At 43.8% G+C, this 6,683-nt stretch overlaps 1 non-coding gene across 1 annotated transcript; it reads right to left on the bottom strand.

Annotated features, from left to right (window-relative positions):
- Positions 1–764: 764 nt before the first annotated feature.
- On the bottom strand, positions 765–836 carry Trnag-ucc (transfer RNA glycine (anticodon UCC)). Its single transcript has one exon. It is a non-coding gene; the product is annotated as a tRNA-Gly (tRNA).
- Between the last annotated feature and the right edge of the window lie 5,847 nt (positions 837–6,683).

Here is a 6,683-nt window from a genome sequence, read left to right as displayed (position 1 = left end):
CGTGGCTGTGTGGTAAGAAGCATGCTTCCGAACCACATGGTTTCGTGTTCAGTTCCACTGTAAGGTACTTTGGGCGAGTGTCGGGCCGATCAAAGCCTTGTGAGTAGATTTGGTAAACGGAAACTGGAAGAAGCCCGTCGTATATATATATATATATATATATATATATATATATATATATATATATATATATATATATATATATATTCGTGTCTGTGTCTGTGTCTGTGTCTGTGTTTATGTCCCTGTAACTTAGCTGTTCGGCAAAAGACACCGATAAAATAATGGCTGTGGTTGTGGTTGTTGTGGTGAGAAGCTTGCTTTCCAATCACATGGTTCTGTGTGCGACTGAACTATGGCTTCGGGCCGAATAAAGCCTTGTGAGTGGATTTGGTAGGCAGAAACCGAAAGAAGCCTGTCCTATATGTATACATCTATGTGTGTGTGTGTGTCTTGGTATCCGTATTTGCCAATCACCACTGCTTGACAACTGGTGTTGGTGTGTTTAGGTCCCCGGTACTTAGTGGTTCGGCAAAACACACCGATAGAATAAGTTAGGCTGAAAAAAAAATGTCCTGGGTCGATTTGTTCGGCTAAAAAATTATTTCGATGCATTACCCCAGCATGGCCGCAGTCCAATTAGTGAAACAAGTAAAATATACATATGTTTATTGAGATTTATATATTCTTTTATTTGTTTCAGTCACTTGCTTGCGGCCATGCCGGAGCACTGCTTTGAGAAAGAAAAAAAAAGTATTATCGCCTGCGTCGGCCGGGAGTCGAACCCGGATCGACTGCTTGGAAGGCAACCATGCTAACCGTTACACCACCGACGCTGACACTCTCAGCCATGTATATATATGCATATATATTTATGTTTGTAAGCATTAAGCTGTAGGAAGTTAGAAGTGAATGCCCACCCCCACCCCCACCCCCACTGCCACGTGCGGAGCGAAACGCACGCACGCACACACACACATCCACACACACACACACACAGGTATTTAATCCCATTACCATTAAAATCTATACTGGGGTTTAGGTCAATGATCTAAGTGAAATTTCTCCATTTGTAGTACTTGGAGAGTAGATTTGGTCCCCCCCCCCCAACACACACACACACGCACACACATACACGCACACACACACACACACGCATACACACACACACACGCACACATACACACTGACATGCACAAGAATACACACTCCTATATTCAACAAACACACACACACATCCACATACACAACAAGCACACTCACATATACACTCGCAATTACACGCACGCATATACACACATACACACAATATACACAAACGCACACACACACACTAACACATATACACACACATACACATACACACATGGACACGGTCACATATATGCGTACATGTACACATACATACGCTTTTCTGTCTGTGTTTCTCTCATATATACAGGCATGTACGCACACCCACCCACGTATGGACACGCGCGCGCATATATGCATGCATACATACATACACACCACACATGGATATACACACACACATACACGAACGCCCCCGCACAAGCAGACATATACGCACACACACACACACTTGCAGAGACGCAACATATACACAAACACTCGCGCACACACTACGCACAAACTCACACACACGCACGCGCACACACACAGAGAGTCGAACAAACAGGCAGAGACACACACACACACACGCACACATACACACACAACGATGCCATTCCTCTGAAACACAAATTTCAATGATTTCATCGCGACCACTTCTTTTAATACCGGAACGAATTTGGATTTCTTTGAAGATTTTCTTTCAATTTTATTTCATCAAATGTTATTTCGAAAGCATGGCTATGTGGTTAAGAAGGTCGCTTCCCAACATTTTAATTTCCAGGATCAATCTCACTACACATAACTTCGGGTCGATCCAAGTTGTGTGAGTGAAGTTTGCTTGACGGAAACTATAGAAGACAATGGTCTCCCAGGTTAATGCCTTCATAGATTTTTGATGCATTCATTGAAATCCTCTTCGTTGCCCGTGTCCAAGCTAGGTTTCCAGGTTGATGATTTCTTCACGTCTTCCTTCTGGTTTTAGTCCTGGCCTAGCCTGATCTGGTTTTGTCTGGTCTGGTCCGGTTTGGTTTTGTTTTGTCTGGTCCTGTTTTGTCTGGTGTGGTTGGATTTGATCTGGTCGTTTGATTTGATCTTGTCTGCTCTGGTCTGATCCGATCCGGTCCAGTCTGGTGTGTCTGGTCTGGTCCTGTTTTGTCCGGTCTTGTCCTGTTTGGTCTGGTCTGGTCCTGTTTTGTCGGTGACCGGTAATAAAGTCACAGGAAAAAAAGTCACAAGTGATTTATGGGATCCGAGGAGCAAAATCCCACCAGGACAAAACACCCTCGGACACCCTCGGACAAAACCGTCCCGGACAAAACACCTGTGACTTTTTTCTGTGACTTAATTACCTGGATTTGTTTTGTCTGGTCGTGTCCTGTTTAATCTGGTCTGTTTGGTCTGATCCAGTTTGGTCTGGTATGGTCCTGTTTTGTCTGGTCTCTGTCCAATCCCATCCGGTCTGCTGTGGTCTGGTCTGATTCTAGTCGACCCTAGTGCTTGACTGCTATTTATTTTTTTTGACCCCGAAAAAAAAAAAAGGGAAATGTAGAGCCGACCTCAGCGGTATTTGATCACACGACGTAAAGGAACGGAAGAAATGTTGCTAGGTATTTTGTCCGGCGAGGTAACCATTCAGCCAGCTCACCGTCTATTCAATATTATTTCCACTCAAGGCACAAGGCCTTGAAAATTTTTTAGGGAAAGGGGCCATTCGATTATATCGACCCCAGTGCGTAACTGGTGCTTATTTCATTGACACCGAAAGGATGAAAGGCAAAATCGACCTTGGCAGAATTTGAACTCAGAACGTAAAGACAAACGAAATACCGCTAAGCACTTCGCCCGGCCAGCTAACGTTTCTTATTTGTTTATTGCCCACAAGGAGCTAAGCATAGAGGGGACAAACAAGGATAGACAAAGGGATTAAGTCGATTATATCGACCCCTGTGCGTAACTGATACTTATTTAATCGACCCCGAAATGATGAAAGGCAAAGTCGACCTCGGCGATATTTGAACTCAGAACGTAATGGTAGACGAAATACTGCTAAGCATTTCGCCCGGCGTGTTAACGATTCTGCCAGCTCGCCGCCTTACCGTCCATTCAATATTGAGAACCAACTTTCATAGCAGATTATATAGCAATGGATTTAACAGGATTATTACAAATAAGGGTTTTAGAAAAAGCTGACCTTTATAAAGTGAAGACTAGAAATTTCGACAAAAGAGTCGATAAGTAGTCACAAGTAGTTCCTAATCCCAGCAATTCTGCTTCTGCATTAAAGCTCAGCTCTCAGTAGAACACAGAAGGAGTAATTCTCTCTTTAGAGCTAAACCGAAAATCCATTTGAGCGACAACTGAAGCCATTTCGATCACCGGCGTTTTATCTTTTACTCGTTTCGGTCATTGGTCTGCGGCCATGCTGGAGCACCGCCTTGAACGGTTTTAGTCGAACAAATAAGCCTCAGTACTCATGTTTGTTTTTTTCTTCTTTCTTGAACTTGGTACTTATCCTATCGGTTTCCCTTTTGCCGAACCGCTAAGTCACGGGGAGGCAAACAAACCAATACCGGCTGTCAAGCGGAGGTGCGGGACAAACACCCACACACACACGCTTGCATCTTTTATCTTTTCTTTCACTTGTTTCAGCCATTAGACTGCGGCCATGCTGGGGCACTGCCTTTAAGAACTTTTATCAAAAGAATTAACCGCAGGACTTATTTTTTTAAAGCCTGGTAGTTATTCCATAGGTCTTTTTTGACGAACCGCAAAGTTATAGGGACATAAACACACCAACACCGGTTGTCAAGTGGTAGTGGTGTAAACACAGACACAAAGGCACACCCATATGTATGTATGTATGTATGTATGTGTGTGTGTGTATGTGTGTATGTATATACGTGTATATATATATACATATACACATACAAACACAAACACATGTACACGTATACGACGGGCTTCTTTTAGTTTCCTTCTACCAAATCCACTCACAAGGCTTTGGTCGGCCCAAGGCTATTGTAGAAGACACTTGCCCAAGGTGCCACGCAGTGGGACTGAACCCGGAACCATGTGGTTGGTAAGCAAACTTCTTAACCACACGGCCATGCTCAAAAGTTAAAAAATGCAACAAAACAACAAACAAAAGAGAAAAAAAGTAAAAAAACACACCGGCCGTAACATAAGCAGAAGCAACAACAACAACAACGACATCAACAATGGAGGCCATACGTTTGATAAAGAAACCACTTTGAGTTGCGACTAATGTTCCAGCTTGGTCCATTTCTGTTCAATTGTTCATAAAACAAGTCTTTGTACAACCGACCCCATTATTGGCATCATGTCAACTGCACTTAGCAAGTCTCACCACACCTGTTAGTCTCCCCCCCCCCGCTCTCTCTCTCTTTTCTGACTCTGTACCAAATTACCATTGTCGGTGTGATGAACCCACCGACCAAACCATTTCATTTCTGGTGAAAATTCCGTTTTTTTTTTGTCTCTATTTATGGATTTTGTCTTTAATTATTAACTTCAATTCACTTTGAGCGGGCGAAGCATCAAGTCCCCGCTCAATGCCCCGCCCCGTCCCGCCCAGTCCTGCCTCGTCCCGCCCCCTTTCCCCTCTTCTCTCTCTCTCTCTCTCTCTCTCTCTCTCTCTCCACTACTCCTCCCACCCTCACCGTTCATTCACTATCGACCAACGTAGGAAGGTCTGTACATCCGTGCGGATAACACAGATCAGCGCGGTTTAGCTCTCTGTCTCTCTCTCTGTCTCTCGCTCTGTCTTTCTGTCTCACTGTCAGCATGTCTGTCTGTCTGTCTGTCTGTCTGTCTCTTTTTTTCTCTTTCTCTCTCTCACTCGCTCTGTCTTCCTGTCTGTTTCTCTCTCTCTCTCTGTCTCTCTCTTTCTTCCCCTCTATCTCCCTCGCTATCTCTCTCTCTCATCCACTTTTTCTCTTTCGCTGTTCCTTCTCACTTCCTCGTACATACAAGCATGCACACACACACACACACACACACAGACACACACACACACACTCACACACACACACATTGACGACGGGTTTCATTCAGTTTCCGTCTACCAAATCCACTCACAAAGTTTTGGACGGCCCAAGGCTATAGTAGAAAACACTTGCTCAAGGTGCCGCACAGAGGGAGTGAACCCGGAACCGTGTGGTTAGGAAGCAATGTATCTATGTATGCATGTATCAGTTCATTGGGCATTAAGTTGACGCCTCTCTATCATAACTGTGCTGTGCTGTGTGTGTGTGTGTGTGTGTGTGTGTGTGTGTGTGTGTGTGTGTGTGTGTGTGTGTGTGTGTGTGTGTGTGTGTGTGTGTGAGTACACACCATGGTGAAACGGTTAAACGTTTGTCTCACAATCACGGGACAGTTTCGATACCACGGCATGGCATATTTGGCTCATGTCTCATTCCGTATCGTCGGATCGGCCCCATTCCCATGTGATAAAGTATGCAGATACCATTCGGATGGCTTGTCCCTGTAATGGAGAGGTTTAGCTACTGCGGCCCTGCTACAGTTTCTAACTTTACAGAAACCACAACAAACGGTTTTGTTGGCGCAGATTATGCAATGTTGGAGTTTTAAATCTGTTGACCCTTTTACTGCCGTAGTTCCACTATTCTGTGTACTATCGCTCTGTGAGCTTTGCCGTCTGTCCAGAATTATGCTTGCCAGAGCTGATTCTACCATTTTACCTTATTCTTGTAATGCCAACATGATTTCACTGATTGTACTTCTCGAAACATTAAACAACTCAGAAGTTTTGATGATTGAAACTCCAACCGTTTTCCCCCGCTCCAAATTTGTCCTCTTTGGAAATCAGATATGCCACGCGTTTTAAATTAATTGAAAAATATATAAATCTGCAAAAAAAAAAAAAGACATTCATAATGAATATGAACAAACACACATATACAAACAAATGCAGCTTTGAATTTGTCAAATTGCCAATGGAAAAAATTGTTAAATAAATGAAAAGTGTTTAACATTGCTTGTTTTCACCTTTTCAATATCAGTGAAGAATGCCACTGGAAAAGAAGATATAAGATTTGCCAAATTTGTCTCTCTCACCAAGGTCATCAGCTGTCGAACGCCGACGAAGGGAAATAACCCTGAAATCCGGATACGTTCGTGCTGCTGGCCGAGGTGAGAGGGATAACTCCCTTGGCAAACAGGACACAGTCGTGTGTCGATAAGCCAGCTGGAGGAGATGTCCTCCTGGGGCTAAAAGCAACAGTAACATCCACCCCTAGGGGTCAGCCACACTTAAGTGGCAATATACTACACTTTATCGTGCAGTTACTGTTAATACTTCATATAGAGAATTAACATTGCTTGTTTTCACCTTTTCAATATCAGTGAAGAATGCCACTGGAAAAGAAGATATAAGATTTGCCAAATTTGTCTCTCTCACCAAGGTCATCAGCTGTCGAACGCCGACGAAGGGAAATAACCCTGAAATCCGGATACGTTCGTGCTGCTGGCCGAGGTGAGAGGGATAACTCCCTTGGCAAACAGGACACAGTCGTGTGTCGATAAGCCAG

This window comes from Octopus bimaculoides, chromosome 11 (assembly GCF_046866305.1).
Source record: "Octopus bimaculoides isolate indiv1 chromosome 11, ASM4686630v1, whole genome shotgun sequence".
Lineage (NCBI taxonomy): Eukaryota > Metazoa > Mollusca > Cephalopoda > Octopoda > Octopodidae > Octopus > Octopus bimaculoides.
This window is presented reverse-complemented; position numbering and strand designations above follow the sequence as displayed.